The sequence below is a fragment of the Cebus imitator genome, unplaced genomic scaffold (assembly GCF_001604975.1).
Source record: "Cebus imitator isolate Cc_AM_T3 unplaced genomic scaffold, Cebus_imitator-1.0 Scaffold113, whole genome shotgun sequence".
In the NCBI taxonomy this organism is placed as follows: domain Eukaryota; kingdom Metazoa; phylum Chordata; class Mammalia; order Primates; family Cebidae; genus Cebus; species Cebus imitator.
Window position 1 is genome coordinate 7642647 of NW_016107428.1, and position 23053 is coordinate 7665699.

The 23053-nt window shown below is 42.5% G+C and overlaps 1 protein-coding gene and 1 pseudogene across 5 annotated transcripts in view; one reads left to right on the top strand and one right to left on the bottom strand.

The window, feature by feature from the left end:
• ANKRD44 (ankyrin repeat domain 44) overlaps window positions 1–23053 on the bottom strand; it is a 334866-nt gene that overhangs the window by 283481 nt on the left and 28332 nt on the right. The window lies entirely within an intron of this gene.
• On the top strand, window positions 2401–7019 carry LOC108311339 (annotated as a pseudogene).

The following is a 23053-nucleotide window of genomic DNA, read 5'->3' on the forward strand; positions in this document are numbered from 1 at the left end:
CTGAGCAGCTCCTGCTCACACATACACATCTGTGTCCCCCCTCCCAGACCTACACACTAAGAACACAACACAGCAACAGGTTCAACCTTAAAAATAACTCATAAACCTAAGAAGCAAAAACAAAGGTACTTGGAAGATATGGGAGTTAAAAATCCAGTTTTGAGACAGGTCCTTCTTAAATTCCCTGGATCTAGGTTCCTCTTATCTAGCCCACCAGGATTTTCCAGACTCCTGCAGATAATCTGTTTCCCTTCTGCATCTAAGCTCATCCAGCCTTCATTAGGCTGCCTGAAAATTTCACTTTCAAACTTCTTCTCTTTTTTGTTAAATTGTCATCCTCCAACTCATAGTCACTAATTCAACAGCCAACAAGCATATGCCGCAGACTCCAATGTGCCAGGTGCTGAGCTTGGCACTGGAGGCACCATGATGAATAAGACCGGACCCCAGCAGGAAGGGCTTGCCACACAGGGAGTCTGCCTTCTCTAGGTTCTCACTTTATCTAAAATGCTAAAGTATCTCCTGGGGCATTTAACCACCTTTTGCTCATCTATAAATAGGGTCACTTGCTGTAATTCATTGAAAAGAATGTGGTCCAGGAGTTTCACATTTGTGTGGGATTCCCATGAGTGTGCACATAATTTGAGTAGAAAGAGAAAAGAAAAGAAAAGAAGAGGATGTGATCCAATAAAAAAAAAACAGGTCATACTATCTGATATGACCTTGAGCAAAATCATGCATCCACGGCCTCACCTAAAAAATGGTAAGAATATTTTTCCTAGAAACAGAGACCTGAACCAAACAATTTTTTAAAGAGAAATTCATCAAATGCTTTTTTGCCAACCAGAAAAAAAGAAAAAAAAAAGATAGACAATCTTTTCTTTAAAAAACTTGTTTCTTTTCTAATTTTTTTCTTTCTAGAAACACGAGTCTGTACACCAAAGATAAAGCTTTGATGACTGTGCACACCCTGTCTCTTCCATAGTAGCTGTATTGCTGCCGAGCCTTCTGAAGAGTGTTTAAGGAGGAGTGGTAACAAGGGACCCTAGAGAATCTGAGAGTTGTTGCTAAACAAAAAATCAGAACAACGCTTGAGATGTTATACTACTAAGACAACAAGAACATTTGTCTCGTATCAAACAAGTGACACTGGCCTCCAGTGATGGCCAGAAGAGACAGCCTGAAAGTCTAGTTCATCCTTATGAAGAAAATAGGATCTGAAAAAAACTCACACCTCAAAATCATCTCTTCTGTGTGATGGGATAAGAGAAAAACCGAGGGCAAAATGCAAACTCACATGCAACTAGAAATCACAACTAAAAATCTATAATGTATGATATGTGCTAGGCTTTACAACAAGAATCTATCAGAAACAGCTTAATTCCTACCAGCCAGGACAAAATATTCGCACACTGTTATACAAACAAATCTTTCTAGCCATACGGTAGTTCCCTCTGATAGAGCACTCTGGGAGGAGAGCAATAAACAAAATCCAGACAGGAAGTAGCCAGAAAGAATAAATGGCAGAGCTTTCTGGCACTATCTTCTTGTACAGAAACAAGAGACATATTTTTATTTTAATAAAATTATCTTAGAACCCAGGCCCTAAAATTACTTATTAATATGATTTCCCAGAGGTGGGGAAAGTTATAAATGAGGTTGTAATGTTTTGGCGCCATTCCTAGAGTCAACATCATAAAGTGAACTCTATTTACCGACCACCGACAACTCCAGAATCAAATTCCCATTCAGAATAAACTATGTTTACCTACCCCCTAGTGGGTGCCCTTTCAGAAGTCTTTTCTCATTTTAAGGCATATGGATTTGTGCTAACGGAAATTCCACATAAAAATTTCAACCTACCAAAATGAGTCCATTCTTTCCACAAAAAAATGTTTGAAGAAACTACAGTGGCTTTTAGGTTAAGATTGACAGGCCAGACGTGGTGGCTCACACCTGTAATCCCAGCACTTTGGGGATGCCGAGGTGGGCAATCACTTGAGGCCAAGAGTTCAAGACCAATTTGGCCAATGTGGTAAAACTCCGTCTCTACTAAAAATACAAAAACCTAGCTGGGCATGGTGGTGGCACGTGCCTGTAATTCCAGTTACTTGGGAGGCTGAGACAGGAGAATCGCTTGAACCCAGGAGGTGGAGGTTGCAGTGAGCCGAGATCATGCCACTGCACTCTAGCCTGGGAAACACCGTGAGACTCTGTTTCAAAAAAAAAACAAAACTTTAGACTGACAATACATTCAAAATTTACTTTCCTAACATGGATGTCTAAACAATACATTAAGCAAGATATAAACATTGCATGATATGGTCCGGTGCTGTCTGTGAATAATAATTCCTCTTTCCTGCACTAGGTACAGCTCTTCTGCCACAGCCCCTCCCTCACTCACTGAAAATGTAAGCCTGCTCCAAGTTCTCCTCTACTCCCTCCTTGGTCAAGAGCACCTCACAACTGCTAAGCCATCTGCTCCCTGAACATGTGAGAGTGTCCACAGCCTGGTAGTCTCACCTCCCTTTACCTCACTTGTCCCTGGCTGCAGCTTCCAAACCAGTACCATTTCAAGCGACATCCACAGAGCAGCCAGGTTCACTGGGGCTGGGGCTGCCACAGTGCGGGAGGCTGCCTCTGGGCTCGGATTGGGACTGCCTTTGGGAGCCTCTTCATTGGTTATGCCAGGAACCCTTCCCTGAAGCAACAGCCCTTCTCCCACGCCATTCTGGGCTTTGCCCTCTACGAAGCCATGGGGCTCTTTTGCCTGATGGTGGAGTTTCTCATCCTCTTTGCCATGTGAAGGAGCCGTCTCCACCTCCCATAGTTCTTTCTCCCATGTCTCATCAGCCCTGTATGTTCCTTTTCCTGTACTCCCCAGGTGGCCTGGGGAACATGGTTAGCTCAGAGTTTGACAGAGGAAAAGACAAATACTGTATTAATAAGAAAAAAAAAGGTGTTATGTCAAGTTTGAATTTGCCTAAAAGCCACAGCAGTACACGAACACTGAAGAGTAAATGTCACTATTCCGGTGTAGCAGAGGGTCCTAGCTGTCTCCCCAGTATCCATCTTCTCTTTTCGCTATAGTTACAGAAGCCTTAGCTGGGCATATGGCTGCCTCCTTAAAGATTATATTTCCCAGCCTCCCTTGTAGAAAAGTAATTTATGTGATTGATTCTGGCCAATAGAATCAGATGTTTTCAACTTCCAGGTCAAGTTCTTAATAGGAAAGGAGCTGGATGCCCCGTGCAGTGGTGTGCTTCTGTAGTCCCAGCTACGCCTGAGGCTGAGGCAGGAGGATCACTGGAGCCTAGGAGCCTGAGATTAGCCTAGGCAACATAGTGAGATCACGTTTCTTATTTAAAAAAAAAAAAGAAAAAGAAAGGAGGCTGTCCTCCTCTTTCCTAGTTTCTTTTCCCATGATGATAGAAACTGGAGCAACTATCTTAGCTGAAAGATAGAAGCCATGTGGTAGAAAAGGCATAGTAATAAAAGAAAACTTTATCCCCAACATCATGGAGCCATCTTCTCAGTCTTGGTTCGTTTATGCTCCGACCATTACAGATGAGAGTAAAATAAACTTCTGTGTTCTTATTTTGACCAAATAAGTATCCCGACTAATACCTCTCTTGAAGCACTCTGAATTCAACAGCTATCTTTTGTTTTGATAGCCATTCCTTAAGCAGAAAGCACCCTAGATTTCTTGAAGGGAATTTCCCAGCATGTTTTCAGCATGCACTGTCAGGGTTTGATATTAACATCAACTTTTCCGAGTTTTAAGTATCATTTTTCACAGTTTCTGCAGTCAGAGCTGCAATAAATAATTCATAACAAGGGGTGGCTTTCTTCCCTTTCCCTCAGGGTATCTTCACAGAAGGAGAAAGTCTTCAGCTCTAGTACCATCCAGTAAAGGGCTCGTCTTGTCTTCCTCACCTCTGCATCTTCCCAGAGATGGCAGGATGTTCCTGGGCACTAGAATCCTTCACATCATTTATCGTATGGGAATCTTTCCTTAACCTTTTCCAGACCCCTGAGGGTGATGAGAAAATAACATTTCCCAAGTTCAAGAAATCAAAACCTGTGACTATATCCCAGACAAAATGGACAAAATACTTAGGTCAAAGTTATCAGATCAGCTTTCGTAGGCTCTTTAAAAATTATACAGTTTTCTTTTAAAAAAGACACTAAACGGTCTCGATTTTTTAATGGTCATTGCCATTTACAAAATGAAAACAATAGTTGGCTCAGTGACAAGGATGGTAAAAGAGTCAGCAGCATCTTGGGCACGCTGAGAAAACCCATAAACCTCCCACAGAACTCAGTCCTCACAGAGATATTCTGTGCAACATCAACCCCTATCCCACTCTAGCCAAAATTCCAAGTAAGCGCAAACACACCATCAACCTATTCCACACGCCAGGTAGTTTTTCCTTATTTTAGTCAGAGAAATGCTAATATACTTCCTTAAGTAACAGCTTTTTAAAACTGAAATTGTGGGCTACCTCTTTTTTTTTTTCTCTTTACTGTCTCTACCTTGTCTAATAAAAAAGACATAGTGTTTTGTTTCATGATTCTCTATTTACTAAGAATAGACTTTCTTATATGCAGAGAGTATTACAATTGAGACCATTTATGAACAAAGCATATTAAATGTTACCATGAAAATACTGCAAACCAATGGGTATCACTTTCCTTTAACACTTGAAAGAGCACATAATTCCATAATATTAAAAAGAAAGACAAAGAGAAATGTTTTTAATAATATTTCAGTCCTTTGACTTTATTAGCATTATAAGAGTTCTAATCTGAAAAACTTATGTTTTCACAAATTGAAATTGAGTAGTAAAACTATTTTGTCACATCCTCCAAGGGCTAAAATGTAAAAAGCATATGACATAGCCATATATAAAAATGACCTTCAGTTAAAAAGTAATAAATCAAATGCTTACTCTCCAAGCAGAAAGTCACAAACTGAATACTAGATAAAAGGAAAGCTGTACCTGAAGGCTTTGTGCTTTCATAAGAAAATGATTGCTCATGCAAGTGGAACCTGTTGGAGGGGTGGAACTCATAGTCTTTCAGGGGTTCAGCTGGAGGTGAAGACTATCTAAAGATTTCTCCACCAAGCACCATCATTTTCAGTCCTTTCTGATTAAGGACCAAAATAAAAGCTCAGTAGCTACTTCATTTTGATAATTTTTAGAAAGCCTCAAATAACAGCTAAGAACCTTCTATAAGCATGCCAGAGGAAAGGGGGGAAATGGAAAATTACAGTTGAAATTACATCCTTAAGAGAGCCAGTTAAGCCACTAATATACAAACCGATCTCAAGTCTGCTATCCGACCCAGAAAATCACAGATGAGGAATTCATTTTAGGACTAATTACACAAACATTAAATCACTCCATTTTTCACCTTTTATATTTAAAATGTTGGCATTTTTCTTCCTTTTTCTTTACATGAACTGGATGACAGTCCCTAACCAAGACACTTGACCTTGGAAATGAGAAATCATCTAGTATGGGCATGCAAGAGTGTCACTAAACTCTGTATAACCTCAGGCAAGTCATTGTGCCTTTCTACTCTGCCATTTCCCCACCAGCAAAAAACAAACCACACTTCCTACTTCCTGTTGTGATGAAAAATGAAACAACCTAAGTAAGTCAAGTGCCTCAGAGACTTTCAATGTGCTTTATGACATTCATAGAGTCAGTTTCAAGCATCTGAGAAATAATCTCTTCCATTTAACCTTCTATTCACAATATAGAAAAATGTCCTGTACAGTCTATTAAAAATAATAAAGGCAAAAAGTTTGACCCTCTCCGGTCATGGAAAACTACTTTCTCTGAAAACCCCAGTCTTCTAGATTAACCTTCAAGAGAACAAGGATTTTGTCTGTTTTGCTCTTTAAAATATTCTCAGCACCCAAAACAATGCCATAATAAGGCATTCATTAAATATTGGATGAGTGAATGAATAAAGGTTTAGCCTGAATAAACGTGGAAATGATTTTTATTTTAGCTATTCTAGGTGGACATCTTAAAATGTATAGTAGCATTCTTCCTTATCATCTTGAGAAAGTTATAAGGACATTTTGCAGATGACTAAGGGTCACCATCGTGAACATCCTGTATTTCAAGTATGCTCTGTGTCTTTTAAAATACTAAAATCACTCTGAAATTTTTAATGTAATTTTCAGCTCCTTTATGCATTTATCATTTTTCCCAACCTCCCCCACCTTTCTAATAGGTTGTAGAAATCACAACTTAGGAACAAAGCCAAAGCCCAGTCCCCCGGCATGGAACACAAAGGCAAGGCCAGACCTGTCTTGACACAGAGTCTCAAGGTCAGGCTGAAGCTCCTTAAATTCTCAGATCCAGAATGGGATCTCCAGGAAGGAGCCAAATGTCCTAGATTCTGGCAAGGCTGAGGAACCGGCACAGATTTTACAAAAGGAAAAGAAGGGCACAGGGTGGCCAACTACCTACTTCATCATGGTTCAAAGGCATCACAATAGGAAGGATAAGGTGGGAAATACGCCAGACACTGTGGAGCCATCTATGAAGTCCTTCTAAGCCCAGCTTTAGCACACGTGCAGTGAAAATCTATCAGTCTTTTTGATGAGGAAATAGCAAAGGTAGAAATAGTGGTTCAGGAAGATAAATATGGAGAAAGAACCATCTGAGCTACATTGGGGCAGGGGAAATAGGAGGCAAAGAGATGACAAGTTATCTGGGAGCAATGTGATGAAGGCTCTGACAATTTCCAACTTTGGGTGAGAAAAGAGAGAAACTATCATTTTTGGTGACTTTCTGTGAACCAAGCGCAATGCTGGCATTCTTTACACTCATTATCTCATGTATTCCTCACTTTAAGTCTGCGAGAGAAATATATTGTTCCCATTTTATAGGTGAGGAAATTTATATATATAATTGCATTTTAGGTTTTGGGGTACATGTAAAGAACATGTAGGATTGTTGTATAGGTACATACACGGCAATGTGGTTTGCTGCCTCCATCCCTATCACCTATATCTGGCATTTCTCCCCAACTCCCTACCCCCACTGACCCTCCCCTAGTCCCCCCACTCCCTGCAGACCTCAGTGTGTGATGCTCCCCAGGTGAGAAAACTTAAAATCCAGAGAGAAAAGGAACTGTAGTCGCATGGTATGGATGACAGAGACGGGATTCACTCCGGAACGATCTGATTACAAAATGCCCACTTGCACCAGCTGATACACAAGTGACTTTTTTAAAATGGAGGAAAGGGGTGAATGGGATAAGGAGGGTTCTGTATGTCTGCATGCCTCTGCTTTTCATGGGCTTAAGGAATCAGCCTGGACTGAGGCCTTCCTCATATGCCCTGCCTTCACTCAACAGAACTGGGAAGCCATCAGACTGGAGGCTCTTATCCCCAGGACGCCTCCCTAACACTGGGGAAATAATGTTTTTAAAAATAGTAATGATCTAAAGCTACCTGTCTAATAGGTGTATTGATTGTTCAGGGTTCTTAAATCAGGACATATCTCGTGGAACCTTAGATTACAGCTGGTTTGGGGGAAAAAATGACTCAGATAAAATAAGAAATGCATACTCAAAAAATAATCCAACATTTCCATGAAAAGCCAATAAGTTTTGGGGTGCTGGTAATGTGTTTTGTTTTGTTTCGTTTTAATCTGGGTGCTACTCATAGAGTGTGTTCATGGAGATTTATACTTATTAAATGTGCTCTATTCCACATGTATAGTATGCTTCAACAAAGTTTTTAAACTGCCAGAACAAAGCAATATTTTATCCCTGCCCTGTTCCAGTGCAAACTGGCCTTTTATAAATAAGCAATAAAGCAGGCAAAGTTTCAATATGGAGATACAAGCAGTAAGACTCCTCTCTCCTAATGGAGATCCACTAAGAGAAGCACTCTACTCATAAACAGAAGGCTGTTGCCTTGGAAACAGGAGCTGTAACTACTGCAGTCACACCTCGGGAGCAAAGATGGCCAAGATCTATTTCAATTCTTAGATGCCTCGAGGAACCGCAGATGACTGTAACTATGGAAGATAGCCAATCTGTAGTAATGAAGAAGCGCATGCCGGAGTTAGAAAGGCTGCAATTGAGAAAGGAAAAGAGGGGGCAGGGTAGGAAGGAGAAGACAGGATTTAAGTATAACAAGTAAAGCCCAATCCAAGAACTGCAGAGCTGAGGGGCTCCTGGTGGCATTTCTTTAAGCCATGCCACCCTCTAGTTTACTGACTACATACTACCTGCCAAACCATGCTAGGTGCTGGGAGGACCAAGTCAGGGGAAGACACATTCAAAATGGCCCATGGGAGGTATGAGTGCCCTGGGACCAATTAACCTCAGTGTGCAAAATGGGCACAGGAGTCTTCAGAGAGAAGGTGGCATTTTTAACCTGGAACTCAAAGAACATGTAGGAGTTCCCCAGGCACAGAAAACTGAGAGAGACATCTCAGACAAAGGGAGGTACAAAGGACAGAGGCATGACACAGCACGTTCTGTTTTTCAGCAGGGTAGCTACCTGCAATTCTAGGTAGAACACTTCCATGTCTGGTAGATTATCCCACACACTGCAGGACATTTGCCATCTCAGACCCCACCCACTCATTGCTGGCAGCAACTCCCAATCATGACAACAACTAAAGTAACGCCCCTCTCACATTTCCCAATGTCCTCAAGGATGGGGTGATGCTATTGCTCCCAGTTACGAAGTCCGAGAACCTGGGGAACAGATCTGTGGCTGGAGCAGGGGTTGGGGAGATAGGGGTGGGAGGTCAGGATGAGAATGCAGGTGAGGATCGGAGTTCAGGCCTTGCACATCCCACTCAGGAGTCAGACTCTGTGCCAGACATGGAGGAGAAAGAACAGACTCTAAAGCAATTATGTAGGAGGCCAAGCTGACAGGACTTGGCAACTCATGGGATCTGAGGAGGTGGGGAAGAAGAAAGAATGAAAGAATAAAGAATAATCCCTGCAGTTTTCAGCTTGGACAACTGAGTAAACATTAGTGGCACCCAGCAAAGTGATGAATATAGAAGTAAGAGTAGCTTTGGAGGGGGATGGAAAGGTGAGGCAGAAAATGAGTCTGAGACATACAGGTGGAATTTTTAAGAAGTAATAAATAGCAGAGTGGGCCCTCAGCAGACACTGAATCTGCTGGTGCCATGATCTTGAACACTCCTTGACCCAGAGGAGAGACAGCTGGGTCAAAGGTAAAAGAAGCCTTAGCATTTAACTGTAGGCGGTGTCTGAGCCATTTCTCAAGGGCCTTCAGACTCGTTAAGCAGACCAGGGAAAGGGGGAGCTGGAGACAAGGAAGTGGTGGCACTGGAGCTGGGCATAACCAACCAGGAGCCAATATGGCAGAAAATGGGCACCGGCAGGCAGGAACGAAGGGAGCAGAGCCGGCTGGCAAGGCACAGGTGAGCAGACCAAGCAGGAGTGGCTGAAAGGTCACGGTACTCCACACTGGTGTCCACAGCCATCCTTCCTATAGATCTTGGCACACATCACTACAGTGGCTTTAGAAAATAATCTTCCATCTCAACCCAGGTCATACACATACATATATACCAGGGCAGGCTCCATGGGCGAGCAGGTTGTGCAGCTGCCCACGCCCTGTGTGGAGAAGAGCCCCATTCTTGGTTAAACACTCTGCTACTGCCATCTTGAAATTCTTAAGAATTTTTTAACAAGGAGTACCACGTTTTCATGTTGTGCTAGATCCGACAAATTATGAGGCTGGTCTAGACACACACAAAAAGAGCCTTAACAAAAGTTTCAAGAAACAGTATCTACCTGCTATAGTATGAATGTTTGTGTTTGCCTCTCAAAATCTGTATGTTAAAGCTCAATTCCCAATAGAGTTAAGAGGTGGGGCCTTTAGAATGGGATTAGTGCCCTCATAAAAGAGGCCTGAGGCAGCTTGTTCCTTGCACCATGTAAGGACTGTGTAAGAAGGCACCACCTATGATGCAGTAAGTGGCCCCTCAGCAGACATTGAATCTGCTGGTGCCATGATCTTGAATTTTCCAACTAACAGAACTGTGAGCAATAAATTTCTGTTATTTATAATCTACCCAGTCTAAGGTATTTTGTTACAGAATTCTGAATAGACTGACATTCTTACCAAATGTGATATAAAATCATATTCTCTATTTTTTAACGTAGCCGGAGCCCATTAAATTCACAATCCACTAATGCATTGCAAGTCAGTTTTTTTGTTGGTTGCTTTGTTTTTGAGATAGGGTCTTGCCCTGTTGCCCAGGCTAGAGCGCAGCCTCAACCTCCTGGGCTCAAGAGATCCTCCCACCTCCCACCTCAGCCTCCCTGGTAGCTGGGACTACAGGTGCATGCCACCATTTCTTCATTTTTTGTACCCATAGAGTTTCACCATGTTGCCCAGGCTGATCATGAACTCCTGGGCTCAAGCAATCTGCCTGCCTTGGCCTCCCGAAGTGCTAGGATTATAGGGCTGAGCCACCACCCCTGGCCTAAGGATTTAAAACTCTCTTAGTGGGCTGCTATGGCCTGAATGTTTGTCCCCCAGGAAATTCATATGTTGAAATTATAATCACCAAAGTGACAGTATTAGAAGCTGGAGTCTTTGGGAGGGGATTAGAGATTATGACCCTTATAAAAGAAACTGCAGAGAGCTGGCTAGCTCCTTCCATCATGAGATCACAAGAAGTCTGCAGCCTGCAACTAGAAGAGCACCCTCGCCAAAACCTTATCAGGCTGGCACCCCAATCTTGGAATTCCCAGCCTCCTGAACTGGGAGAAATAAATTTCTATTGGTTTTTTGTTTCTTTTTGAGATAGAGTCTCACTCTGTCCCCCAGGCTGGAGTGCAGTGGCATGATCTCGGCTCACTGCAACCTCCGCCTCCCAGGTTCAAGTGATTCTCCTGTCTCAGCCTCCCAAGTAGCAGGATTACAGGCACACACCCAGATAATTTTTGTATTTTTAGTAGAGGCGGGGTTTCACCATGTTGGTCAGGCTGGTCTTGAACTCCTGACCTCGTGATCCACCTGCTTCATCCCCTCAAAGTGCTAGGATTACAGGTGTGAGCCACCATGCCCGGCCAATTTCTACTGTGTATAAGCCACCCAGTTGAAGGTATTTTTAGTAGTCCAAATGGACTAATACAATGGGGTAAGCCAAGACTAAAAAGTTTGTTTTGTTTTGTTCGGAGCATGAAGCCCTTAGAGTGGGATTAGTGCCCTTATGAAATAGACCCAGAGAGCTCCCTCACGCCTTCCATCATGTGAGGATGCAGCAGGAAGATGGACATCTTTAAACCAGGAATTGGACCCTCACCAGACACCAAACCTCGTCGGTGCCTTGAAGGCAGCCTCCAGAACTGTGAGAAATAAATTCCTGTTGTTTATGCCACCCAGTCCATGGTATTCTGTTACAGCCACAAGAGAAGACCAAGATACCCACTTCCCACGCTAAATACAAATTAACTTTTATTTGGGTTATAAATAACTATATATTGAGTTGACTTGTAAATGACTGCTGACATCAAGTTATGTCTTACAGGTATTTGATTGGTTAAATATACATTAACTTAGATTTTGCTTTTTTCTTTTAGTATTCTAAGAAGCCAATAAAAACTTTCTTTCTGATTTTAGACATATTTTTGGGCCACTGAAAAGCTCAAAGTCCCAAGGCTCAAGGTTCCTAATTCCTCAGGATTCACCAAGCCTGCATCCTCCAGGGCTGAATCAGGAAAGAAGTCGCAGAGTGGAAGAGACTGAAGAAAAATGAGGAGAAATTTGTCAGGACACTTAAGAAGCCACGGATTCTGATAGACAAGGAGCTCCTACAAACTAGTCAGAAGAGGATAGTTAACCCAAGTTTTTTAACAGCAAATTAAATAAGCAATTCAAAGAAAAGAAAGATGCAAAAGGTTAATGAGCACATTAAAAAGGTGTCTGGGAAATACCCATTTTTAACATAGCAGATTGGCAAAAATGTAAAGATGATTAACACCGAAAGCTGAGGAGGATGTGGAGAAACAGCCTCTGCGAGAGCTGCCAGGTGGGGAGTGAACTGCTTACAACTCTTGCAGAAGGCTCTCTGACAGACTCCACTAGGATTAGAATCTACCCTCCCTCCCCTGGAACACTCTCACTGCTGGTGTCCAGAGGGCTGTCTCCCCCAGTCGCGTTGTCTCAGCTTAGTTTGCCTCCTTAACGAGGCCTTTCCTCTACTCTGGCATGGCTTTATTTTTCTCAGAAACTTTATCTCTAATTGCAATTTCCTATTTCACCTATTGCTTTCCCTGTTTATAGATGACCTCCCACCACTACAACATAAACTTCTGGAAAGCTTGGAGCAACTCTCTTTTGTTCACCTCCTTACCCCCAGCTCTATGGAGCCTGTAGGAACATTATTATTATTGTTGTTGTTATTATTATTATTATTATTATTATTTTGAGACAGAGTTTCACTCTGTTGACCAGGCTGGAGTGCAGTGGTGCAATCTCGGCTCACTGCAACCTCCGCCTCCCAGGTTCAAGCAATTCTCCTGCCTCAGCCTCCCAAGTAGCTGGGACTATAGGCACATGCCACCATGCCCAGCTAATTTTTTGTATTTTTAAGAGAGATGGGGTTTCACCATATTGGCCAGGTTGTTCTTGAACTCCTGACCTCATGATCTGCTCACCTTGGCCTCCCAAAGTTCTGGGATTACAGGTGTGAAACACTGTGCCCAGTCAAGCAGCATTATTTTAATGACAAACACTGGAAACATGCTGAACGTCCACCCACAGGGGAAATGATTGAATAAATCATGATACACCCACACTACAGAATATTATGAAGCTCTGTACTAACCTGGGGGGGGGGAAATGCCCATAATATGTTGTTTTACGGATAAAGCAATTTATAATACACCTATATTTAGTGTCATGTTTATTGAAAAGGAAGAAAAAAACACATGGTCAAATATATTTATGTTCAAATAAGCACAGAGAAAGGAGGTGTGAAAAACACTCAACTATTACTGAGGGCTCCAGGGGTGTGACAGCATTGGAGGAGACAAAAGGATTCACTTTTACAGTAAGCATATATTTTGTCAATTTTTTTTAATTATTTGAAAAGAATTCTTGGTCTTAAAAATATTAAAGTATTATACTAAAAATGATGTTTATGTTATGCTTATTTCATCTGCCAGAGTTACGAAGGCTGACAATTCTAAGAATTCCACTGGACTTGTCTGCGGCCAGCCTTCTGGTCTAACAGCCATTCCCATTCAATGTGCTAAAAAGCCAAAATTATTCTAACACACAGTAGCCAAAATGCTTTGCCGTTCAATAAAGATAGTGTTTCCCACTGGGGGATCGAGAAATGGTTTGAAACCCTTTTCAATAGGCCACTGAGAGCTCAACCTGAAGCTGCCCAGGAAAAAGAGAAGAAGAAAGAGGGCACAGGGCCTAGGAGCCAGGCCAGCACCTGCGGCCTGGGCTTCCTGGGGTGCCTGTCAGATTACTGAGGCAGCTGCCAGCTGGCTGGTTCACCCACAAACACCAGTTGGCTGAAGCCTGGGAAGTGATATCTTGAAGGCCTAAGGCCCTAAATCAAATGTCCTCATCTATGCTAAGAGCAACCTATAAGGAAAATCTTATCACAAAACAAGCAGCTCTCAGGCATGTCAAGGATTTTAAAAATTAAGCTGATCAAGTGATAAAAGCTGTGAATAAAAGGATTCAGATATTTCCACCTCACCATGCTAATCTACCTGTAAGCTACTCAATCAACCACACACACACACACAAAAAATATGAATCAGACAGGCTTTTGAGCAGCTCAGTTGCCCCACTGCAGCACAGAGCACAGCACTTGACACCAGCCAACCAAATGACTGAATGAATGAATGAGAATTGTCAAGTCCATGTGGACATCACTAAGGGGACCTGGCATTTAGAAGTCGGGTTCCTGTTCTCACTGAGACATTAACTAGTTAGGTAATTGAATCAGGGAAGTTAGTGAAAATTCTCTCAGCCTCAGTTTCCTTATCTATAAAATGGGAATAACTGTACCTATGTCCCAGGGTTGCTCTGAGGCACAAGTGAGGGTCGCTATGAAAGCCTATGGCAGACTGAGATGACCTCCCTTCAAATAAGGCCTTGCTGCCCAGTGGTCAGCACATGCCCTCCAGCTGCCAGCTCCTTCAGGGTCTGCCCCTGCTACAGAGAGCCACCTCACCTGAGATCACACCCTTTCTGTGACAACCTGCCTATAACTGAGAAGTAGGGATGTAAAGGACCCATGATGGTCCAAAGCAAGACATAGTGACTGCAAACACTCACTCCAGGGCTTCCTGCCAGGTGTGCTGAGGCCTTTTCAACTTCTCCCTCGGCCCAGTCCTGCATCCTTCACTTCCTACATGTTGGTCCCTAACAAGCATTTGACACCCCAAATTCTATCTTAGCATCTTCTAGAGAACTCAACCTGCACCGAAGTCCTTTTTCAGTTTTAAGTACTTTAGGGTTTCTATAATAAGACAAAGAACAGAGACCAATTCTGGTTTAGAAAAAAGAAAATCACACCCAGCCCAGCATGGTGGCTTATACCTTGGAATCTTAGCACTCTGAGAGGTCAAAGTGTAAGGATTTCTTGTGGCTAGAAGTTCGAGATCAGCCTGGGCAACACAGAGAGACCTGGTCTCTATGGAGAAAAAAATACAAAAATTAACCAGGTGTGGTGGCATGCACCTGTAGTCCCACCTACTTGGAAGACTGTGGTGGGAGGATTGCTTGAATCTGACAATTTTGAATGTTGAGACTGCAGTGAGCTGTGATTATACCACTGCACTCCAGCCTGAGTGACAGATTGAGACTTTGTCTCTCTCTCTCCTATTTTTTTTTCTTTTTTTTTTCTTTCAGCCTTCAGATGTTCAGTCATCCTTATGATCTCCTTCCTTCCTCCCTCCCTCCCTCCCTCCCCCTTCCTGTCTTCTGGCCTTACTGCCTTCCTTCCTTCTTCTCCCTCTGTTCCTCTCCTTCCTTCCTTCCTTCCTTCTTTCCTTCCTTCCTTCCATCCTTCCTCCCTCCCTCCCATCCTTCCTCCCTCCCTCCCTCCTTCCTTTCCTTCCTTCCTTCCTTCTTTCCTTCCTCCCTTCTTTTTTTTTTTTGAGACAGAGTCTCGCTGTGTTACCCAGGCTGGAGTGCAGTGGTATAATCACAGCTCACTGCAGTCTCAACCTCCAGGCTCAAGCAATCCTCCTACCTCAGCCTCCTAAGTAGCTGAGACTACAAGTACATGCCATCATACCTGACTAATATTTGGATTTTTTATAGAGACAAGGTCTCACTATGTTGCTCAGGCTGGCCTTGAACTCCTGGGCTCAAGAGCTCCTCCCACTTTGGCCACCCAAAATGCTGTGATCACAGGCATGAGCCACCATGCCCACATGACCCAGTCTCTTTAAAAAAAAAAAAAAAAAAAAAAAAAAAACAAGACACACTCATAAACTTTTAGAAGCAGGGATCCATGCCATTTACTTCAAGTATTCATTTACTTATTTAACAAATATGTACAGAACACCATGTTGCAGGGGCAGGCAACCTGTTGGAGGCCACAAGAATTCTGTACTGATGATCATTTAGGACTACTGGATTTTCAGTGTCCACAGCAGTGGTTCTCAGTGGGGTGGCACTTCCGCTAAAGGCTTTGGAACTGCGTTGGGGGCTTTTGGTTGTTACAATGGTTGCAGGGCTCTGCTGGCATACGGGGCGTGGAGTGGGAGCAGGAATACTCCCGTCCTACAATGCTCCAGAAAAATCTCTTTTGATGATGGATTGGCCCACATCCCAAATGATTTTCATAAAAGAGGGGGAAAGAGTTTATATAATTATCTAAATCTAGATCTTAAAACTATACATTTCATTAAAATACGTTGTTTAGTTTTAAACACACTGAATTCTCTAGGAATTTGATTACCCTATAAATCAAGGGAAGGAGGTAATGTATTTTGTACAGAACTGTACCAGCCGGGTGCGGTGGCTCACACCTGTAATCCCAGCACTTTGGGAGGCCAAGGAGGGCAGACCATCTGAGGTCAGGAGTTTGAGATCAGCTTAGCCAACATGGTGAAACCCCATCTCTAGTAAAAATACAAAATTAGCCAGGCGTGGTGGTGCATGCCTATAATCCCAGCTACTCAGGAGGGTGAGGCAGGAGAATCACTTGAACCCAAGAGGCAGAGGTTGCAGTGAGCCAAGATCATGCCACTGCACTCCAGCCTAAGCAAAAAGAGTAAAACTCAGTCTCAAAAAAAAAAAAAACTTTACCAAGAGTTTTTATTCCATCTCTAAAAATGACGACTCTTACAGAAATGTCATTCATGATTAATGAGACATCTCTATAACACACCTGTATTGGTCTATATTTATAGTTGTCATATTCTTAGTGATATGCAAGAAAATACTTTTTTGCCCTTATTTCTAGGGTTATATATAAGAGTACTAATATGTAACTGAAATTTTTCAGCCAAACATTTCTTAAATACAAACTATGAGCAAAAATGTAACTATTTTATTATGTCAACATAACTGTGCACATACTGAAATACATGCTATATTATAAATTATTTTCATGTCATTTCTCCTTTATAATATAATTTAGAGTCTTATGTTGATTTCTTTTTAAATATTGTGTGTGAGTTCTATTATCTGTGAGTTTCCATTTTAGGAAGTAAAAAGGATGTTACAAAATACGTAAGAGAGGATGCTGGGTTTGACAAAATTGGAAACCACTGCCTTATAGAACTGATTCTAAAACTGGGGTCTGAGGCCTACCCACAGCAGAAACGCCTGTAGCATTCATGAAAAATCCAGGTGCCTAGGCTCCAGACTGACTCATAAGGATGCTCTCTGGGGCTAGAACCCATCTATTTTTCAAAGTTCCTAAAGTGATGTTGATCCTTATCTAGGTTTGGTACCCACAAGTACAGAGGACACAGGGTGCACCAAGCCCTTCCCTAGCCTAGAGGTGCTTAGAGTCTCAAAGGGGAAGGTAAAATTTTAACCATCATATCAGGCACATAACTGTTAAGTGCTAGAAAGAGATACCAATGAAGCGCTATGGGAATTCAAGAAGGGAGAAGCTGTCCTAGAGGAGGTGCCTTGCAAAGGGTGCATTCTAGTGATGATCTGGAAGATGGAGTAAGAGCCTCAGCTCTGGAGAGTGTGACTGCAGAAGCCGTTACATACATTATCTCCATCAAAATCCACAGCTACCCTCTGGGGAAAATACCACTCCTATCCAGTCTTGCAGAATAATGAGGCCTAAAGAAGCCAAGTAATTTCACTCAAGGTTTTAAACATAGGTCCTGCCATCCCAGATGATAGTGCTTAACCACCCAGTTAATACTCAAGCCTTAGCCAATGGGAAAGTGGTAGGGGTGGTATGGAAGAGGTCCCAAGGAGTTTCAAGACACAGAATTTCTATCCAAAGCTTCACTTCTATCTTGCTAATAGCACTGTCACCAGCATTCAGGAAGACAAGAGGAAATCATCATAATTAGAAGGGACTCTAAGCATATATCATTCACATATGGCTGGAAAGACTCAAGGATGAGAATAGGCAGTTAGGAGTCACTGACGCTAATGAGCCACAAATCATAGAAAAGTAACTTAATTGAGACAACAGCAAAATGAGAGGAGGCTCAGAATTAGGAGCTCTCACACTGCTTCCACAGTTCTAGTGACAGCATAAAGCAGTTTCCGCTTAATCAACTTCCACCTAATCAGAGAGCCATCTTAACACAGCATCTCCAGGGGCAGCAAATTAGCTAATAGTGAGTGACTGCGGCAATCAGGGCAGTATGGGTGGGGAGGGGAGGGATGGAAATATGCTAGGAAGAAAGGCAATTGGCTGGTGCTAAGGGGTTCAGTGGTGTTTAACTGCCTGTTAAATTGCAAAATGCTAAGCTTCTGTGTTCTATTGCAGAAAAGTCAACAATGAATAGAAATAAAGATGAAATGCATCAGATTCTGTTTTTTATTCTGCATCCTAAATGTACATCCAGGTAGTTACAAAACTTACTTTTTGTTTGTTTTGAGACAGGGTCTTGCTCTGTCGCCCAGGCTGGAATACAGTGGTGTGATCTTGGCTCACTACAACCTCCACCTCCTGGGTTCAAGCAATTCTCCTGCCTCAGCCTCTCAAGTAGCTGTGACTATAGGCACATGCCATCACATCCAGTTAATTTTTGTATTTTTAGTAGAAACAGGGTTTCACCATGTTGGCCAGGCTGGTCTTGAACTCCTGGCCTCAAGTGATCCATCCACCTCAGCCTCCCAAACTGCTGGGATTGCAGGCATGTGCCACTGCGCCCTGCCACAAAACTTACTTTTATCCCTATAAAGGGAAAAATGGAGGATTTTTACATCCATGTCGCAGGCCACATGCCCCCAGCTTTTATTGACAGTAAAACCAAAAGATCTCTCTACCCACTTTCTCTTCCCCACCACCTCTTTCCTTTCTCTCTTTGTGACATGTAGGTGACCAGCAAGCAAGTGCTTCCAATCTCCGAGGCAGAGACTTTTGGCTTTGGAAACATTTGGAGCAGAAACAGGTGGTGTGGTCTGGAGCAAACATGCAAGAGAAGAAAATACCAAAAAGAGAAGAATCCCTCCACATGGAATTCTCATTTGCATTTTGTGCAGTCAGCAGTTCTCCAGTTTTTCCACATCCTTTCAAAGGTTAGGTTCTCATGTGTTGTGAGTAGGTCAGACTAAGTGGGTTTTTTCTTATGGTTTCAGGCTGGATAATATTTCATAACCACATGATTGCAGGGCTGAGCTTAGCAGTGCTGTATTTAAGAGTGGATCACATATCCATCATTTAGTCCACATTTCAAAGACTAGTAAAATGTTGCCCCTGAGGATTTAAGAGATGCAGGTGATAGAACATTTCCCTCTCTCAACTAATAAAACTGTGAGGGTCAGTTCCTCATACAATACCAGGGAGCCCACTGGTACACAATAAAAAGTCATTTGTCCCTGGAAGGTGGCCTGAGAAACCGTACCACACAGTCCAGGCAGTGAACAAGCCATTGATTCTCTATGTACATTATGGTTAGATCTTTCATCCTAAAACACCACTTGGCACACATCACAACCCCTGATCAAAAGTGTTCATGGCTCCCCATGGTCATCAGATAAACCCCAAAATCCTTAGAGTGTTTTCAGAGGCCTCCACAAACTAGCACTGTCCATTCTCTCCCATCCAGTCTCCTACTGCTGCCCATACAAACACTCTGCTCTAGCCAAGCTGCTCGCTTCACTGTTCCTGGAAACCTTCTGCAAGCTTTCCTTTTTCTCTCTTCCCTTGTTGACCTCTGCTCCCAAATGCCCCCTTCCTCCTTCTTCCTAGTTTGTCCTACCATGAGGCATTTAAAAACCAGCTCAAATCCCATGTCCTCTATAAAGCCGCCTTTCAGAAAACTTCCTGCCTGGATGGGCTCGCTCTCCTGTACTTCCATGAGAGTCATCAGCTGGCACCCTACACAGATTGCTCTGCGTTGGGACTGATTTATTTCCATGCCTCCTGCCCCACCCAGTTGGATCGTGAAGCTCCTGGGTACAGTGTCTTCTCCTGGCTTCCCAGACTCTCACCTGTTCCCCTCACAGCAGATCCTCAGTAAAGCTTTGTTGCCATCATTTTTGAGCCTCCACTGCTATAAGAATTTGGCCCTCCCTAGTATTTATGGTTTATGAGACACTTCTGCCTTTAAACCACCATATCTCTTTCTGTCCAATCATTGCCCTCTCTTTGAGCCCAGGCGTGTGACAGGACTGCCAATTCACTCTGTCCCTAGTGCTGTCAGATGCACCTAATGAGTGTTTAACAGAAGAATCCTAAGAGCTGATTGCAAGGTCAGAAAATCACCTTAAGTAGCCATGTGCAGTCTACAGACAGGAAATAGGCAACAGGAAAATGAAATTAGCATAAAGAAAAAGGGGTGGAGTCATAACACCCAAGTCATAACACCTACCAAAACAACAAAGAAAGCATCTGGATAGAGCGCGGGCAAGCATTGCCGAGATCGGGAAACTGTGCTCATAACAAAAAGCACAAAGGGTTTGCAAAAGGCAGCTCCCCTTCCCTTTCCAAATTACCAAAAGCTCAACAAGAAAACGAGCGGAGTTTTTGCTCTGAAAACATCTGTTTTCAGTTACCTGTGCCTGAACCACAAACTTAACAGAGAAACACAGAGATCCCAAGCTGACTCCACGGTCTAAGATCTGTCAGGACGAATTATGTGGAGATGCAGGAGCCAAGTGTGGGATGCCTGCGCAACCTCTGTGCAATAGCCATGGTCCTTTTTTTTTTTTTTTTTTTTTTGAGACGGAGTTTCGCTCTTTTTGCCCGGGCTGGAGTGCAATGGCGCGATCTCGGCTCACCGCAACCTCCGCCTCCTGGGTTCAGGCAATTCTCCTGCCTCAGCCTCCTGAGTAGCTGGGACTACAGACACGCGCCACCATGCCCAGCTAATAAGCCTTGCCGATGAGATTTGGGTGGACTAGGAATTGTACTACTGAACTTGATTGCTGAAAAAGTAAAAGCCACCAAGGGGTATCATTATCCCTTGATAAATCCAGCTACCCACAGTGGTCAATTACTAATGAACAGATCCCTTTCACCAATTAAAGCCACATGTTACCACTCAATTCCCAACATATTTAGTCTTTTCCTTCCAGTACTACAGGTCACTACTGTCTACTAAACCTCTCCAGCTGATTCTGCTTGTCTTTACTTCACCAACAGTCCTTCTGGGGCCTCATCAGTGGGGCCCCAAAAAATAAAATAATTGTTTTAAGGAAAAAAACAATCTTTCACTAGAATGTTCTTTATAGTAAACTGTTAAGCTCTACATTTTTTTTTTAAATAGGGTCTTGCTCTGTTAACCTGCCAGAGTCCTGAGTGACCTTCATTTGTTCATTCTCTTTGTGCAGTTCTTCAATGTTCTTTGCAAATGGATTTCACTCAAGTGAGGTCTGTCTATTAATGTCACTAGGTATAAATGTCTGTTCATCTTTGAAGGGACTTTGGGAGATGATCTTTTACCAAATAAACATGTTACATGCCTGTTGATAGGAGGCCTGATGCTTTATTTCCTCTAGAAAAAATATAGATATTTCAATATTGTAAATTCCATTAAGGTACCCTGCCCCCTACCTCCAAATCCTCCATCTCCCACCCCCCACCACCAACAGGCTCTAGTTTCCCAAACCCCTCAATCTGGCAAAGAGACAACGTACCAGACCTTTTTGGTAGGTAGTTGTCCAACTCCCTATCTCTTTTCTTCTTGGCAAAATGGGAGTAACTTAGCTTAACTAAAACTGAAAGAACATTGTCAGTCCTTGTATAAGGCATAAGTCCCTGAGTAATTTACATCACATTTCTCTTTTGGGCCTGGTAATTTCCAAAATTGGAGTAAAGTACCTCTTTTGATGAATCTATCAGCAGATGTGTTTGGAAAAAGAGGAAATGATGTTGCTAACTTGCTAACTGTATTTTGGCAGATAATGTAATAGGGTGTAGTTTACTGGTACTTCCTCTATTAAAGGAATACAGACAAAATTTTCCCTTGGAATTAAAAATTTATAAATTATCTTAAAATCCTCCCAGAAATTTTAAACTGCTGTTTTCTTGCTTATAACTTTCCCTCATTTTCTTCCCAGCAGTGGAAGATAATTTAAAATCTTGTTTAAATCCACAGTGAACTTTTTATATTGTAAGCCTGATTGGTAGGTTTTAATGTGAAATCAGCATTCTGTCTAAAGCCATGTAAGATGATTCTGGTATAAATATGGTAACTACAATGTCTACTGTGTTTTCCCATTAAGTTTTTGTTTTGTTTTGTTTTACTTGGAGTCTTTAAAGAAAGAAGATTAAAAGGCTTGGTGGTGTATATGTGTCTTGAATGCTAGACTGAGAAGTTTATAGTAACCGCTTGGTGGGAGGCGGTATGTGTTTAAGTGTTTGAGGATGAGTCTGGCATTTGGATATAAGGTAGTTCAGTTTAGAGAGCTCCAGCTGGGGCTGCTGGACTGGTTTTGATGTGGTGTGATGAGGACCTGGGAGTCCATTGCAGATCTGAGGGCCACTCTGGGATGTTAACAGGTGAAACATAGAAGATCCATGAAGTTGGGAATTTTACTTTTTTGAGACAAGGTCTTTCACTACCAGAGTGTTCTTTATATTAAAATCTTAAGCCCTTTAGGCTGGCTGTGGTGGCTCACACTTGTAATCCCAGCATTTTGGGAGGCTGAGGCAAGATCACCTGAGTCCAGGAGTTCGGGATCAGCCTGGCCAACAGGTCAAAACCCCATCTCTACTGAAAACACAAAAATTAGCCAGCATGATGGCATGCGCCTGTAATCCCAGCTACTCAGGAGGCTGAGGCAGGAGGATCATTTGAACCTGGGAGGTGTACTCTCTACCTTAGTAAACAAAGAGTATACTGTTATGAATTAAAAATATAGCAGCTTCTGGATTATTACTTGGCCAGTGAACTAGTGGTATTCTATATCTGTCCAGAAATTTGTATTTTATAATTCCTTTAGAAGAGTCCCTGGAAGATTTTTTAAGAGAAGAAAACATCATAGGAATGCTTTTTTAGATGTGTATATTTGTATAAGCTTCTAAGCCTCACTTAGATTCTCCTGGACCCACAGGATAGGTTAGTTTCTCCCACCAGGACATGGAGGCTGAAGAGAGAAGTTGATGTCTCTGAGCTTGGTTACTCTTGTCCAGCACAAGACAAGTGACACCATACTGTACTGGCTATATTTTATTATAGTGAGATCTATCATATTTTTTAAAGCCCATTATGATAAAAATCCCTAGAGACAAACAAAATGTAATGCAATTCATTTTGAACCAATAAATATTTATTGAGTCCTATAAACCTTCATGCCAGTCTCTGGGCAGAGCCCCTGGAAACATCTTTTAATACCTGCTCTACTGAAATCTCAATATGAATCTCCATAGAAAGCAATTTCTATATAAAGCAA